The sequence below is a fragment of the Mustela putorius genome, unplaced genomic scaffold (assembly GCF_011764305.1).
Source record: "Mustela putorius furo isolate JIRA1106 unplaced genomic scaffold, ASM1176430v1.1 tig00003867_pilon_pilon_pilon, whole genome shotgun sequence".
Lineage (NCBI taxonomy): Eukaryota > Metazoa > Chordata > Mammalia > Carnivora > Mustelidae > Mustela > Mustela putorius.
The window spans coordinates 10,195,043-10,213,785 of NW_025422019.1; positions in this window are offsets into that span (position 1 = coordinate 10,195,043).

The following is an 18,743-nucleotide window of genomic DNA, read 5'->3' on the forward strand; positions in this document are numbered from 1 at the left end:
AAAATTTAGCATTTTCTGGTATTCTCGCCTTTGTGTAGTCTCTTTACAGGTCTGCTGATGTGATCACCAGAATATGGGGGAATTGATGATTTGATTGCTTGGGCTGAGTCACAACAGGCATTGGAAGCCTCTGCCTTGTTCTCTCAGACCCTTTGCTCTGAGAGAAGCCAGCCCCCATGTTGTTAGGAGACTCAAGAAACTTTGTAGGAAGGCCCGTGTGGCACTGAGAAGGAACTGAGACCTCCTATCCATAACTGAGACCAACCTGCCAGCCACCTGAGTGAGGAGGGTCCATCAGCCCCGGTCAGACCTTCAGATGACTACAGCCTCCGTTGATAACCAACAGTAGCCTCGTGACAGACTCCAAGTCAGAACAACCCAGCCATGCTGCTTTTCAACTTCTAACCCATGGAAACTGAGAAAGAATAAATGACTGTTGTTGTTTTAAGTGACTGAGTATTAGGGTGATTTGTTATGTCGCATTAGAGAACTAATCCTGTCAGTTGGCCCAGAAGTTTGGTCAGACATACAAAGGATCTGAGCTCAAGGGATCCAGGCCACTTAGTAAAAAGGCGGTTTGAGGGGACACTTCAGACATGTGGAACTCTGACCCCAGAGCCAAATGATGACATTAAGTGTGTCCTAAAGACTTTGGATGAAACCCTCTAGGTCAAAACTCACATCTCAGCACAACATTAACACTCAAAAAATGCCTGAACAAGGAAATAACTGCCTAATTAACGTAAAGGAACTGGAAAATACTGTTGTCCAAATACTCCTTGGAACACGCAGGTTATCAAGTTAGTGAAAAGAGGGGAAGGGAAGTGAAGAAAGATAAGAAATAGCACATTCCTAGGAGTGTTTTAGTTTCAGTGATCAGGCATTTCTCCAAGTTTATGTTCTTTAGAAAATACTAATAATAATGAAGCCATTACAATTATGCCAAAGAACAAACATGTCTCCAGTAGGGAGGAAGCATGGCTAATTGAGGATGTCAGAACGAACTAGATGCATCTGTTGGGCATGGGATACAGATTGTAGTGTTATTACTTACCCTTGTGGGAAAAAGACAAGTTCCAAAAAGGTTTTACCAGCATGAGGGGACCTAACACAAGGCTTGACATAAACACTAGGTATGATGAGAAGGATAGTAGATGAAATCCCTCATCAACGTGATAAAAGAAATGACAACAATAATATTAGTTAACATTTATAATGCTTACTTTGTAGACAAGCACTGGCAATCCCTTTATAAGTATAAAGTTATGTTATCCATTTAATTAACTTAATAACCCAAACATCTGTCCATTTTCTAAGATAGATTCCTTTGTTTGAGGGCTAATTTCATTTCAGTGTCTAAGAATACCACTCTTATCACAGAAGAGGGCTCCCCTAATTACCACCAACCACACGTCCACTGTGTGCCCAGAGCTGGGTTTCATGTCTTACACAATAGCATCACTGTGCGTCATTGTGTGGGTTACACAGATATACAGATGGACCCAACTCCACATATCAGCATATTTCATTCTCCTAGAAACCCATGTCAGAGTTTTTATCTTTAATTTACAGAATAGTAAACCTTGAGTCAGAAAGGTGAAATCACTTAGTATGGTCTTATAACATAAATGGTAGAAATAGAATTTAAAACTCCAAATTTTGATTCCCCCAAATGTATGTAAGCCCTTTCTTCTCTACCATGTAGATTTAACAAGAAAAAGACATTATATACAGGGGTTTCTTTTTAAACAGGGGCCAGTTTTTTATAGTCAGCCACATAGATGAAAATGTTTTAGTCTAAACTGTTCAGGAAAATAAGTTAGTTTTCTCAGATAAATAATAGGGAAATGCCACATAACCATCCTCTTTCCCACCCCCCCAAAATCTTAGTGACCAAGCAACAGCCAGTTTTGTCTGCTTATGATTCTTCAGTTTGGTTAGGGCTCTGGAGCCGGCTAATACGTAGTGTTAGCGGGGCTTAGTTGGGTGGTTCTTTGCACCCACAGTGTAGACCTATCATGGATTTAGCTGAGGCTCAGCTGGGGAGTCTTATGCTACTGTATAATAGCCTGCATCTCCATGTGGTCTATCAAAATTCAGTGACTTAACCCAAGATTCTTTACATGACAGCTGAATTAGAGGTTGCAAGTAAAAGATAGAAGATCTTTTAAATGAGAGTATCTAGTACAGTTCCCAAACCCATGTCTTACCATTGTATGGTGGGCATTTGAGAGCAAATAACACCTTTTTCATTTACCAATCTCCAAATCAAGAGTATTGTACCAAGGAGCCTCATACGCATCCAGACCTGATTCAAATGATGAAATTTAAGCTTAGAGCTGCTGCCATAATGAAATGAGATGCTTGAAGGAGAAGTACATGTGTTTTGCATGTGGGAGATACATGAAAGTTCATTGTCAGAGGATGTACTATGGTAGATAATTTTCAAAGATAGCCAACCACCCTCCACCCCTGCAAAAAAAAACACATGTTCTTTCTTGCACATACATACTCATCCTTCCATCTAGAGGTAGAGTGCATTTCCCCTTCCCTTGATCTGAGATGGTCTTGTGACTTGTAAATGATGGACTGCAGTTGAAATGGTGCTCTTGAACTACCAAGCTGTCATGTAAAGAATCTTGAGTTAAGTCACTGAATTTTCTCATTTAAAATGTAGAAAGTGGATTGATGTCAGCAACGTGGTAAATCGGGAAGTTTCAAGCCCTTGTTCCCCCCCCCCAAAAAAAAACATAAGAAGACAGACAGACAAACAAACAAACAAACTAGAAACTGGCTGACCTAACCTTATAGGAGCTCTGGAAAATAGTAAAAAAGTCTACAGCAACCAAACAAATGCCCAGTAAGGAACAATCTGCATTCAAAATGATAGGAATATTTTGTCGTCTTTTTACTAAAACTTTCTCCATGCCTTCTCTGCATGGCATGGTCTTGGTCAGAAAGAGACAGTAGCATAGTTCACAATGTCCTCTCTTGACCTTGAAGGAGCAGAGTCTTCACTGGAGGGAGCAGAGTCTCATAATATCTTAACTTGTCTAGGGGGTGCCTGAAGAACTGGTCTGTGTCTTGCTAGATCTGGTCTTCCTCAGATCTTGGGTTGGAAAGATTTGTGACCTCTGCTTGTCAAAGCTGCATGGGGACTATAGACCCACATGAGCCTAAGTAAAAGACTCAGGGTGGAGATATGCTGTAGACCATGTAAGGCCCCAAGGAGAATCTGGGTGAGAATTTTTGGAAAATTAACACATTCAAAAGAGGTGTTGATGATGGAAAATGAGAAAACCAAGTGTAAGCCCAGGCAAGACACATGCTCAGAAAAGACCTGAGAAGACCCTGAGGTTTCACTTCAGGTTGATTCCTAGGCTCAGAACATGCCCAGCTACTCAGTGAATGACTAACCAGGCACAAAACCAGTCTGTAAAAGCTGGAAGAAGGGGCTAGGTTGTTTTTTGTTTTTGTTTTTGTTTTTTACAAAATACCTACTTTTCAACAAAAAGTCACAAGGTATACAACAAAATGGTAAATCATGGTCCATTAAAAAAAAATTAATTGGTAAAAATCATCCCTGATGAAGCACAGACATCAAACATTCTAAAAAAAAATACAGTAAAACAGCTCTCTTATATATGATGAAAGAGCTAAAGCAAACACAAACTAAATGAAATCAGTGACACATTATATGAACAAAATAAGATTATCAGTGGAGAGACAGGTTATTAAAAGAAATGAGGTTCTGGAACTGGAAAAAAAATAACTGATTTACAATAATCACTAGCTCAAGAACGTTGGAGCTGGTGGTAGAAATTATAAGTGACCACAAAACAGGAAAATTGAAATAATCAAGTCAGAGAGACAGAAAATAAAAATAATGAGGAAAAGTGAGCAAACCTAAAGAGACATGTGAGACCCCATGAAGCAGCACAACATATGCTTTATGGGAGGTGCAGAAGAAGGAGTGGGGGTGCAGAGAGATCATTTGGAGAAATAATGACCAAAAACTTCTAAATTTTGATTAAATACATGAATCTCCAAACCCAAGAAGCTCAAAACACTCCAAGCAGGATAAATTTCAAAGAGATCCACAGTGTGACACATTAAATTTCAAAGAGATCCATAATGTGACACATTTCAAGAGAATCTTGAAAACAGCAAGACAGAAGTTAACTTGAGAGATCCTCAATACTATTAGTGGCTACTTTATCAGAAGAAACACTGCAGGCCAGAAGGCAGTAAGATGATCTAGTAAAACTGAGGAGAGGAGAGGAAAAAAACCTCTCAGCCCAAAATTCTATATTTAGCAAAACTATCCTTCAAAAATGAGGGGAAAAATTAAGATATTCCCAGAAAAAAAAACAAAAAACAAAAACAAAAACTGAGAGAGTTTTTAACACTCAAACTGCCCAATAAAAAGTGCTAATGAGGGTCCTCCAGGCTGAAATAAAAGGATCCTAGGCAGTATCCTGACATCATGACAATATAAAGGTCTTTAGTCAAGGCAAATACATGGTCCTATGTAAAAACTGGTTTTATTTTAAATTTTGGTTTGTAACTCCACTTTTATACACTTCAGAATTTAAAAGACACATGCAAAAAATTATAAATCGATGTTAGTGGATATACAATGTATAAACTTGTAATTTGTGAAAGCAATAATATAAGTAGAAGGGAAGGATGCCATATAGAAGTAGAGGTTTTGTATGAAATTGAAGTTAAATTGATACAATTCAAATTATACTGTTATAGCTTTGGAATGTTATAGGTAATTGCCATGATAACCACCAAAAACAATTATAGAACATGCACAAAGGGAATTGAGAAAAGAATCGAAAAGTGATACTACAGAACATCAACAAAACACAAAAGAAAGCAGTAGTTGAGGAAATAAGGACAAAAGCGGTTAATGACATACAGAAAACAAATAGCAAAATAGCAAAAGTAAGACTTTATCAGTAATAACTTTAAAAATAAATGGATTAAATTCTTCAACTAAACAGCATCAGTTGGCAACATGGATTTTTTTCCTAACAATCCAACTATACACTGTCTCATGAGACTCACTCCCAACCTAAAGACAAAAATAAGTTGAAAGTGAAATGATGGAAAAGTTTATTCTGAGCATATAGTATCCAAAAGAGAGCTGAGGTGACTATACTTACATTAGATGAAATGAGTTTTAAGTCAAAAACTGTTAATTGAACAAAGGAGAACACTATATATTCAGAAAAGAATCAATATGAGAACATTAAATATTGATGAAAGAGTCAATATAGCAAGAAAATATAAAAATTATTAAAATATATGTACGAAACTTTTGAGCTCTAAAATATATGAGGCAAACACTGGCAAAATGGAGGGGAAAATACAGAAGTCTGCAATAATAGTTCAAGACATCAATACCCTACTTTCAGTTGAATAGAACTACCAGATAGAAGATCATTAAAAAAAAAAAAAAATAGAGAATCTGAGAACACTAAAAGTCAATTAAACTCAATGGACACATAAAGAACACTCCATCCAACAGCAGCAGAATACACATTTTTCACAAGTCTACATGGAACATTGTCCAGCATAGAGAGGCCACAAACAAGTCTTAATACATTTGATAAAGCTGTAATTATATAAAGTATCTTTTCTGATCCCAGTGAAATGAAAGTAGAAATCAGAAAGAGAAGGAAAACTGGAAAATTTACAAATATGTGAAAACTAAGCAGCACACTAATAACCAGTGGGTCAAATTAGGAAATACCTTGAGGCAGATGAAAACAAAAACGAAACACACCAAAACTTAGCAGATGCAGCTATGCAGTGCTGCGAGGAAATTTACAGTTGTTAATGATCACATTAAAAACAAAGAAAGATCTCAAATTAACTTTACACATTAGGAGACTAGAAAAAGAAGTGCAGATTAAATGTAAGGCTAGCAGAAGGAGAAAACAATAATAAAGATCAGAGTAGAAGTGCATAAAATAGAGAATGGGGAAAAAAATAGAAGAAAATCCACACCACCAACCACTGGTTCTTTGAAAGGTCACCAAAATGATAAACCTTCAGATAGATCATGGAAGAACATAAAAAGAGAGAAGTTTCAAATGACTAAAATCAGAAATGAAAGTGGGAACATTACTATCAATGTTGCAGAAGCAGAAAGGATTATAAAGTACATAGTCATAACAAATATGAAAATGGTTAGTAAACAAATTGGATAAGCAAGATGAAACAGACAACTTCCTAAAAATACACAATCTACCAAGACTGATTCGTAAAGAATTAGAAAATCTGATTGACTTATAATTACTAAGGAGATGAGTCAGTAATCAAAATTCAAATGATCAATATCAGTCAGTAATCAAACTTCACCGGTGAATCTATCAAACATTCAAAGAAAAATTAACACCAATCCTTCTCAAACTCTTCCCCAAAACTAAGGAGGAGAGAACACTTTCAAACTCACTTTAAGAGGCCAGCATTTCCCTGGTACCAAAATCAAACAAAAAAACTACAAGAAAGGAAACTGTACACTAATATCCCTTATGAATATTGATGGAAAATCCTCGAAAAAATACTGGCAAACCAAATATAGCAGTGTATTAAAAGGTTGATAAAATATGACCCAGTGTGATTTATTCCTAAATTTCAAGAACGGTTCAATCTACAAAAATAAACTAATGTAATACATCACAGTAACAGAATAAAGGAGTGGGGGAACATAATTATCTCAATTAAAGCAGAAAAAGTATTTAACAAAATTCAGCACCTTTTCACAATCAAAACACTCAACAAGTTAAAAATAGAAGAAAACTATCTCAACATAATAAAGGCTATATATGAAAAACCCACAGCAACCATTATACTCAATGGTGAAAACTGGAAGTTCTCCTTTAACTATCAGAAAAAGGATAGATATGCCCATATTCAATACTTTTAAAAAAAGATTTACTTATTTTATTTTCAGAGAGACAGTGAGCGAGAGATAGCACATGGGTGGGGGGAGGTGCAGAGGGAGAGAATTTTCAAGCAGACTCCCTGCTAAGCACAGATCCCACTGTGGGACTTGATACCTCCATTCATGAGATCATGACATGAGCCAAAACCAAGAGCCAGATACTCAACTGACTGAGCCACCCAAGTGCCACTGAACACTTTCCTTAAACATAGTATTGGAAGATATATCCAGAGTAATTAGACCAAAGAAAGAGACAGAAGTCATCCAAATTGGAAAGAAAGAAGCAACATTTTCTCCTTTTGCAGATGTCATGATATATGGAAAACCCAACAATTCCACCAAAAGAGTTAGAATTAATAAATGAATTCATCAGAATTTCAGCATACAAAATCAATACACAGAATCAGTTATGTTTCTATACACTAATAATGAACAATTTGAGAAGAAAATTGAGGAACTAATTCCACTTACAATAGCATTTAAAAAATATAATGAATGAGCTTAACTGAGAAGACAAGAGAACTGTACACTGAAAACTATAAAACGTTGCTGGAAGAAATTAAAGAAGACCTAAATAAATGGAAAAAATCCCATCTTCATGGATTAGAAGACTTAACAGTTTTAAGATGACAAACTACCAAAGCAATCTATAGATTTAATGTGGTCTTTGTCAAGGATTATGATAATGTGTGTCATACAGTATGAGAAAAACTCATTCTAAAATCTCTCTGGAACCCGAGGGGTGCTGAATAAACAAAACAGTCTTGAAAAAGAAGAACAGAGTTGGAGGATTCACACTTCCTTATTTCAAAACATAGTTCTAAACTATAATAATAATAATAGTAATAAAAGAACTCTGTGATACTGGCATAAAGACAGACATATAGACCAATGGAATAGAATACAGAACCAAGGAATAAATCTTCACTTAGTCAAATAATTTCTTATTTCTTATTCATTTATCTTTATTTTTCCCAGCTTTCTTGAGGTAAAATTAACCAAAAAACTTGTATATATTAAAGAAGTCTGATGTGATGATATAAATATACATTGTAAAATGATTACCACAATCAATCTAATTAATGCATTCATTACTTTACATTGTAACCTTTTTTGTTTCCTTTAGTAGCAAGAACACTTTAGACCTCCATTCTTAGCAAATTTCAAGTATACAATACCATATTATTAAACACAGTCCCCATGCTGGATATTAGATCCCCAGAACGTATTCATATTGTCACTGACTGATTTATTTTTTTTTAGAAAGAGAGAGAGAGCATGCTTCTGTGAGCCAGGGAGTGGGGAGGGTGTGGAGGAGACAGGCAGAGGGAGAGGGAGAGAAAAGGTCTTAAGCAGGCTCCTCACTCAGCACGGAGCCAGACATGGGGCTTGATCTCACTAACCCGAGCTGAAATCAAGAGCCAGACACTTAACCAACAGAGCCACCCAGATGCCCCTGTAACTGGAAATTTTAGTCCTTTGACTAACAACTTCCTATTTTCACTAATACAATCCTCTTAAAAATTCTGTGGGTTTTCTATTATTGGGTTGATTCTATGCCTCAAAGCCACATCTGTAATTCATTCTGAGACACATCTCTTCTTAGAGACACTGTCTTCAGAATTTTAGAGGCTCTTTTGTTTAGCTGAAAGGGTCTACAAGCATCAATTTAAATCTTTCAAAACAAAGAGTCTTTCAGCTACACTATTGATTTAATTTTGACCCAAAGCGTGCTTTTACTGGAAGTACTCTAGACTTGTTCTTTTCCGTGAGGCCATTTCTTTCTTTGACAATATTTTGTCAGCTGGAGAAAATGTTCTAAGTCTTCCATATTTCTCCTAAATTATGCTTGAAAACCAAACAGTTCACTTTTAACTCAATTTTCTTTTGCAACCTTTTATTATGTTTCTAAAAGAAGCTATTGGTATTTTCAACAGTCTGCCTGGAAATACTCTTAGCTACATCCACAAGTTTACCTGATAGTTCTACTTTTTCCAAGTTACCCTAGGTGGCAGTTTTGTTCACAGTTGTCCCCTTACATCATATTGTACACCCTTCCGCAGCCTTTAATAGCAATGTCCACACTGAATGTTCACCATTTTCTAGCCTTCCTGAAGAGCCTTTCAATACTTTTCTGCCATATTTTTGATGCCTAAACAACCTCCTCTTGGTATCTTGTCCCACATGATGAGATTTCTGTGATGGCAACAACCCCTTTAGTTATCTACTGTTGCAAAAGAAAGCACTTTCAAAAAACTTTGTTTCTTATAACAATGATTTATTACTGCTTATATTTCTGCAGGTTGTCTGCACTCAGCTGAGTGATTCTGCTCCATGTTGTGTTAGTGAAGATTACTTAAGCCGCTACATTCAGTTAGGGCTGGAACATCCAAAAGGCCGCTCTCATTTCTCTGATGTTTGATGCTGGTGATCACTAAGGGGCCTCATTCTTCCCCTGTATGGACTGTCTCCTCCTGTAGTCTAGATTAGCTTATGGAGTGGTGTCTGGGTTCCAAGAGAGTAAAAGCTGAAGCAGGCAGATCTGTAGCAGGCAGATTTTAAAGGCTAGTCCTGTAATCAGCATTTTGTTACATTGTCCCCATCAAAGCTGTTCACAAGGCCAGGGCAGTTTCAATGAAATGGTAGACCACAGCCTAATGAAAACAATCACTTATATTATCTCAACTATCAGATGCAACTTTATTTATGCACAGTGGTGACACGGTCTGAGTTGTTTTTTATTTTTTTAATCAGTTAGTGGTATTTATTTTGTAAGCTTATTGAAAGAGCTCTTTTAGACATATTTACCCAGATTTTTATCAACTATCACTGTGGTGCATACAGAAAAAATAAAAGTGGGATTGTTAAAATTTCCAAATTTTCTTCATATTCGGAATCTGATTGAGAGTCAACATTTGTGTTTATCCACACAATATGATCATACGCACCTGCTGAGGCAGCCTGTCTTAAAGAGTGCTCCACTATTACGTCTAGAGTGTTACTCCAAGCTGCTAACGTGCATTTTTCAAGCTTTTTTCCTGAGCTTTTCTTGATTGACTAAGAGGCAGCTTAATCATCTACATCAACTCCTTCTTGCTTTGAATTTCCTTCTGAGACTTGGCCATTCCTCTTGCTTTGGGTTGCAATGCTTAGCTTATAGAGACAATCCTTTTGCACAAATCTCCACGGACAGCTTCATCTACCTGTGGATCCCTTCTCTTCTGAAACTCCATGAAGTACGTGGGCTTCATTTTGCAAGAAGATGTGGAATTGTGGCCATTTTCCCATGATGACTATTTGCTTTTTGCCCCACTACTTTGGTTTTATGCCTTCTGTATTCACTATAATTTGTTGTGTCCAATATCAAATGATAGTGTTATTCTTTTTTATTGTTAATTTTAATTCGTATTTATTTTTATTTTTTAAAAATTTTATCATGTTATGTTAGTCACCATAAAATATATCATTAGTTTTTGATGCAGTTTCCAAGATTCATTGTTGATAGTGTTATTTTTTAAGTGTATTTAAATAATAATTAAACTCAGTAAGTGCGGTTCTAACAAAGCACACAATTCAATTGAAGAGATGATAGTGATGAATAGTGATAGTGAATAGTGATAACCAAGTTCATGCTTGTGCAATTAAAAGCAACTATGGCTTGAAGGCTACCTGGCGGATAATGTCAAACTCCATAGATCGCAATGTGCATCTCAATTTTAGAGATGCCTAAATGCAGAAAAAAATATACTCGTGGTATTTTGTGTGTTTCTCCTAGGTATTCAGTGATGTGCTAGGGGCTATCTAATAAATATATTTAAAAGTTTCAAACATAGTGCTTATCTCAAGAGATTTAACATAAAGAATTACCCAAAGGACATAGACAACAACCACAGAAAATAGCACAGAATAAATTTAAAAATAAATACCAGAATAAATAAAGGCTCTAGAAACAGCAAGGCGTGTTAGAGCTTGAAGGGAGAGGGATAGTAGAGGCCGTTCATAGCACCTCTCCCTTATTTTACTTCTCCATATCTTTCCCCCATTTTCTATTTTTCATCTTTTTCTTATTACTGTAGAGAAAGGAAATTTTAATATATTCAAAATACTAACACTTTGTGAGTTATGTGTTTTTGAAGTATCTTGTTTTAGTTTGTGTATGTTTTGTCTAGAAGTCCTTGATCATACAGAAGTTCACAACTATAGTATAGTAAAATGTATCCATGTTTTCTTACCATGACATAAATTTTTGTCTTATTTTAGAAACACTTTGCTGCTGGATGTTCTCCCATATCTTCTAAAAGTTTTTCTTTTTGACTTTTCACATTTAGGTTTTTAATATATCTGGAATTTGGTTTTTGTGTATGGTGTGAGTAGGGATATATATTTTTTTTCATATCAATAACCAGTTACCCCAGGATAGTTTATGAAAAGTCCATTCTTCCTCACACCACTGATTTGTAGGCTCACTCAACTTAGAGAGCACAGATGAGTGCATAAAAATCTAAATTCTTAAGAAATAGAATTTTCCCTTGAGAACATAAAGTAATAATCAGATTATATTATGTAAGTACTGAAATAGGAGTGGAATATACTCTAATCTGGTATTTTTTTACTCTTTTGATGTTAGAAATAGGTTCTGATTAAAGCTGTGGACCTTTCTAAAAGGAAAATAATGCACAAACACTTAAAAAGTTTGCATGCCATTTCAAGAGTTCACAGACTAACTGAACTTATCCATGGGCTCCATCTCCCTTAATTTAGAGTGGGGAAACTAGGGAAATGATGGCATATTACCCCAAAACTCACAGATACCATATGTCAAATCCAGAAGGAGTATCTAGGTCTTCTCTTTCTCTACTCTGTACCATTCCACGTGTATACTTATAGTTGAGCCATTAAAGTAGAACAGAGAAACACCACAAATTTGTGATCATGTGATCAAAATAATCAAAGACCTGATGCCAAAAGATCCAAAACTGTAGTATGACTTTCACGCCTGATTTAAATCTAACAGTTAATTGTAAATGACAGATGGAACTACATAATTGTAAAGAACAAATTGAACTTGAGATAAGGAATTAATTTTAATTTGTTTAGTAAGTTCTGTTCCCCATTTGCCAGAAGGCCTCCAGAAGCAGGTTATTTCTAGATTGATTTATGGCTATGGCACCCTATAAACCGTTGTTTGTTATATGCAAATTATCTAGGTGAGCTTATTAAAGATAATGTTGGACTGGTATCAAATGTAATTCAGGACAAGCCAAGAAGGATTAGGGTGCTTTGTGATTGATTGAACCAGGAAGTTGAAAGTCAGCAACTAGACAGATTGATGTGTTCAGCAGGACTTTTGAATCAAGAGCCATCACACACAACATAGAAAGCTCAGTTAATAAATTAACCAAAAGAAGAATGATCTGACTTTGGAGGGGTAAAATGATAGGAACCTCATCCAGAATATTAGAGAAATTTGGGATTAAAGGTATTTTCCTTCTGAAGATGGTGAAAAATTAAATACTATGGACATAAGCCCAGTTGGTCAGTGATTTAGGATTGACGTATTGCAAGGAGCACTGGGTGTGGTGCATAAACAATGAATCTTGGAACACTGAAAAAAAAATTAAATTAAGATGTTAAAAAAAAAGGATTGATGGTTACAACAAATCTACTAGTGGTTTTGGCAATATTGATATATTGATCCGGGTTATTTCTCTAGCTTTATCACTGTGGGAGAAAAGAGTCAAAATACTCACCTCTTGGCTGAGTCCAAACTGTCATATCCACAAAGCTCTAGTTCCCATCTAAGCTGGATTGATTTGAGGCAATACCCAACGAAGGCTCCTGGCCTCCATGACCTCTGAAATAGTTGCTAATTACTCCAGTAAATCTGGGTCACTGAAAGAATGATGCTACATCTCCAGGGAAGTGGTTCTGTGGGTTTGACAACCCTGTGTCTCTGAGCCTTTCATTAGGTTTGCTCTTGGACTCTTAGCCCCTGTATCTTCTATAGAATGGAGCAGCTTCAATGGCTTCCCTCCTAGGGGAATAAATTCCATCATGCCATTTTTTTTAAAGATTTTATTTACTTATTTGACAGACAGAGATCACAAGTAGGCAGAGAGGCAGGCAGAGAGAGAGAGGAAGAGAAGCAGGCCTCCCACTGAGCAGAGAGCCCGATGCGGGGCTCGAGCCCAGGACCCTGGGATCATGACCTGAGACAAAAGCAGAGGCTTTAACCCACTGAGCCACCCAGGCGCCCCCCACCATACCATTTTTGTGGTTCTCAATCTCACTTCTTTTTCCCAGCATCCCAGCCAATCAGAGAGTGACTGCTAGGTTTCTGTTCTTTCCCTCTCCCAGCATTTTTCCCCCCGCAGCCTCTTCCTACCATGTTTCCCCTACTTTTTTTTTTTTTAATTTTTTCAGTGTCCCAAGATTTATTGTTTATGCACCAAATCCAGTGCTCCATGCAATATGTGCCCTCCTTAGCACCCACCATCAGGCTCACCCAACCCCCCACCTAGCCCCTCCAAACCCTCAGTTTGTTTCTCAGAGTCCACAGTCTCATGGTTTTTCTCCCCCTCCGATTTCCCCCAACTCACTTCTCCTCTCCATCTCCCAAAGTCCTCCGTGTTATTCCTTATGCTCTATGAGTTAAGTGAAACCGTATGATAATTGACTCTCTCTGCTTGACTTATTTCATTCAGCATAATCTGCTCCAGTTCCCCTACCTTTTCAGAACTCTTCCCTCTACATGCTTCCACCACCCCTCAGTGGTCCTCTCGGTTCACAGTTTCATAACAATTCCTCTCAAGCCTTTTGTGTTTCACTTAGAGGCTATCCCTAGACATCAGCAGGAACAGCAGTACTGATAAGGTCACAGTAGGAGTAGTTATAGTGGTTGGAGTGGAGTCCTGGTCTTCGTTGTTTGTGTGGAGAGCCAGTGGGGATCAAACCACATTCTTCCAAACATCTTCAACCCCCTTTCTCATTGTTACCTCCTTCATCTTCCCAGAAGTTCCCCTCTCAAGTTTTAAGAGGGCTCTCCCTCTATATTAATGAACTACCTCTAAGAGAGAACAAATCAAGTCTCGGGGGGAGCCCAGAGAAATAGGAACTGAGGCCCTCAACTTGAAAGAGCTTCCAAAGAGCTCATTGAAAACCAGTGGGCCCAGAACCAAATAAGTGAACAAACTTCAGGGTTATAAAATTTTAGAGAAAGTAGAGACAATGTCCTGTGGTTGTTCAAGAAGCCCTCTGAAAGGTGGCAGAGCTCTTGCAGGCCCTGGAGACAGGATTGACCATTCCTGATAACAGAACACCGTGACAGAAGGTACAGAGATGTGGAAAGGGGCCAGAGATAGTAAAGAAGACCAAAGATCCAGGCTTACCATGACTAGAAATTACAAAAGATATGACATGAAAATGAGTACTTTTCTAATAAAGCCACAATTACTTCTGAATTTATACATATTTTTATGTTTATATATAGTATAGTGTGTGTGTGTGTGTGTGTGTGTGTGTGCGTGCGCATGGTGTGTGTATGTATACTTACACATATCTTATTCATCAATTCAGTGTGTAGAAAATGCTATTAATGGGGAGTCAGAATAATTTCCAACATAAGTTCTCAGATAGTTATTTCTAGAAAATTTATCCAACCCACCACATTTATGTCATATTCTCTTCCTAGAATCTCCATTAGCCCTGTGGTGGAAGTACCGCACACAGCCCTTGCTTTTTCACTTCTTTCTACTTTGTATCTATTTAGCATTTTGTGCTATATTTTAATTAATTTTTCAGATTAGGCTACAAATTACTGATTCTGTGTCTGTGTGTATGTGTGTGTGTGTGTGTGTGTGAGAGAGAGAGAGAGAGAGATAGTTTATTGTTTAGCACATCCATCCAAACTTTTTACATTTTAATTATTTTTAATTTTTCACGTCTAGAATACCAATTTAACTTTTGGTCCAACTATTCCTGCTCATTTTTCATAATAAGCCATTATTGTCATCCAGATTTAATCCTTTACTTTTGCCTACGTTAAACATTAATTTTAAAGTTCCTTTCCTTTTTCTTACTGCCTACCACTTGGGGCTGTGACCTTTTCTCCATCACTGCACATTCTGCAAGTTAAACATTGTATTTCCCGGTGTGCTTTGTAATTCTCACCCAAGGGTTCATCAGCAGAAGACCTATGAGACGGTTCATTGCCGGTTAGCCCTGAGATCTAAAGATTAGGCCAGTTTCATGTTTATTTCTCAGGTCAGGGGCTTTCAAAATATTCAGCTAGGCAGAGAATTGAGCCCTTACGTTTCTAAATGATTAATATATGCTTGAGACTTGAAGTTCTTCCTTTTTCTTTGCTTCCCTACTTGCACAGGGCACAACCTTGTTTCTATCTTTGGATTATTTCTATACTCAGTCACCACAGTGGTGTGCCTTAAAACAATTGATTTTATTTTTTTTTATTGTTTTTATTGTGTTTGATTATTTCTTAGTTTATTATCTCTTAGGAATCTAGAGGTCCACTGGGCTTAGCCAGGCAGTTCTTTGTTCCAGGTGGTGTTAGCTTATCCAGGTAGGGCTGCAGTTATCTGGAGACTTAATGGGTTGGTACAACTGAGGCAGGACTCGAGTATCTGATGCTTTTGTGTTGTTATCTGGAAGACCGGGCTCAACTGTGTGGTTCTTTGGCTTGATGTCGTATTAGCAAGGGCTGCAGTTACCTGGAGGTGTGGCCAAGATGGCACATCCTAGAAGGCTGGCTTGCATGGCTGAAGTCAGAGCTGGCTGTCAGCTGAGAACAGAGCTGGGCTGTTGATCACATTATAGGACTTGGAGTCCCTTTGGTGCCTCAGGTACTTGGTCACGCTGCTTTGAAGAACGAAGAGGTAGATCAGACAGAAGAGTGGTGGGCAGCAAAGCAAAGTTCATTGAGCAAGAATACAAAGCTCTCGGAGGTAGAGTGGTGCCTGAGTGTGTTGTCCTCAGAGTTTCTAAATGTGGGGGTTTTTAGGAGTTTTTTTGCAGAACTTTCTTAAGTGATCAGGGTATGTTGAGTTGTGCCAATCAGGGCTTTGGTCACATATCTGTTACCTATTAGGTTAATGTCCACATGTTGATGGTCCTTTTTTTGCTGACATCTATGACTTAACTGCTCCTTGCCCATGATATTGAAAAATGCTTTTGCAGCTGTCTTATTTTAGGACATTTTGCAGAAGGCATTTCTGCAAAGGCTGCAAAGCAGAATGTCAGTGTGGCCCTATCCAAGCTGCCAAACAGGATGTCAGTGTGTTTTATTTTATTTTATGTCCTGACTCCATATTTTCTTGCTGGGGACCCTGGCCCTGTCTACCTCACTGTCCAACTAACTCCTAACCATCAGAGTATCTGAGTTTTTCTCCATGTGGTCTCAACATGTGGCTTGGGCTTCTCACAGCAAGACCGCTGGGTTCTGACAGGGGATGTTCTAAGTGTGGCAAAGGCAGAAGCTGCAGATACCTTAAAGCCTAGACCCAGCAGATATCACAAATGCCACATCCTGTTGGTCAGAACAGGCCACAGGGCCAGCCCAGATTTAAAGATAAGAAACAGATTTTACCACTCTATGGTCAGAATGGAAAAGAATCTGTGGTCATCTTTAAGCTACTACAGTTGTCATAGCAAAGTCTCCCCAGATAGCTTCTTAAAGACATTTGATTCTCATTCTTATATGACAGGTCCAAGGACAGACCATCCAGAACTTGATGGCAGCTTTATGTCACCAGTAGCCCAGACTCCTGATTATAGGATGGTTGCAAAAACTCCAGCCATCACAACTAACTTTCAGGCAGAAATGAAGGGGCCAACAGACAAGCAAAATGTATCTTACTGAGTTTGCCTTTTTAAAGAGTTCTCCTTGAAGCCTCTCATGACCGCTGCTTACAACTCACTGGCTTCCTCATCTGCAACGGAAGGTACAACAACAATGGAAGCATGCCCTGTGTCAGCGATATTGTAAAGGTTCTCTTGTGTAGCAGGAAGTAGAGATGAGCTAAATGAAGGAAGGCGTGGATCCCAAACAAATCTGGTTCATACTCCTTCTTAATTTTCCAGCTCTGACCCTCTTGCTTACACTGGGCGGGTATTCCAACTGTGGCACCAGGAGAGAGTGTTTGTGGCAGGACGATATTTGTGTCCTACTGAGATGGATGTGTACAACAGCATCATGACAGCAGGGTACATGTTTTAACCTGCGGGCAGCTGACACAAGGTGTAGGGTACTACTTAGAGAAGGATTTCAGTGCTCCTTATTAATAAAGTTCCATTTGCGAGCCTAATTATAGCCTTGCCAAATAATAGAGTTGACTTTTGTGTCATTTCCTCGTCAGTTGAAATTGGAGATGTTCTTTATTCGTAGATTTGAGAAGTCAGCCAAGTTTATGTTTAGGTCCCCGGCTGCCCATTTGTACATATTTGCCCCTTCTTTCCGGGTTCGTTCTTCTCCCCCACCCTCTTACAGGGTGCAGTGCTACAGAGAGTCAAGAATCCCTCTGAATGGAGAAACTCTTTCACATGTAGGTGGTACTCACCTTCTGGGTTTCTTGTGGGAAGGTTCTCTTATGAAGAGGGTACTGGTCAAAGCTATGCCTGACCGTCCACAAGATGATCCTTTCATGGTGAGTTTGCAGGCAGTAGCCTATGAGGCAAAGGGCTTTATAACAGTCCTTCTCACAGTTCACATATAGAAAAAATCCCCTCTGCCTACTTATAGGGCCAGTCCCAGGCCATATGGCTCAGTAAGAGTGGGGCCTATCCCATAAGTTTGCTCTTCTGCATTTGCTCTAGTAGAGACGGCAAACAATCACCCGGTCCCAAACATCCAAATGTCAATGTTCAAATGTCAGCACTGAAGACAAAACCCTGCTCTAAGGAAATGGGTATTCTAGAATACTGTTATTGTTCTTTCTTCATTCACTCAGCATATATTTATTGAATGTGTACTAGGCACCAGGCTTGTACTGAGTCATATGTATATGTTGTATATAATATACATATTATATATTTATATAACATAAGTATAATATGAAGGTATTTATATTATATAAATGTAATATAGCTTTATACATTATGTGTCATATATCATACATATTTATACATGTGCCATATATAATACGTAATTATATATATATGTATATATATATATTTTTTTACTTAACCTGCACAACAGATCATAAAGTTGATATTACTATCAGCTTTCATAGATAAGAAACCTGAAGACCAAAGAGGTTACTTTACCTAAAATCATCTAATTAGTAGAGGAAGGAGATTTTTTTTTTTAAAGATTTTATGTATTTATTTGACAGACAGAGATCACAAGTAGGCAGAGAGGCAGGCACAGAGAGAGAGGAGGAGGAAGCAGGCTCCCCGCCAAGCAGAGAGCCCGATGTGGGGCTTGATCCCAGGACCCTGAGATCATGACCTGAGCCAAAGGCAGAGGCTTAACCCACTGAGCCTCCCAGGCGCCCCGAGGAAGGAGATTTTAATGCAGTGCTTGACAAATACACTCTACTTAGATAAACGTGTGTTTTAATGGAGGAAAAAGCCTTCTGAAGCCAACCAGACCCGCCTTCAAAATTTGGGTTCTTCTACTTATATGCCTGTGGAATGAAGATGGTGATACCGGTGATACCCTCTCTGAAGCAGGTCGCAAAGATGGAATAAAATGCTGAGCTGAAAGCACTCTATATGACAGAGCCTGTAATCTTGAGCGCAACAAAACCGCTAGTTCCAATTATTTTAT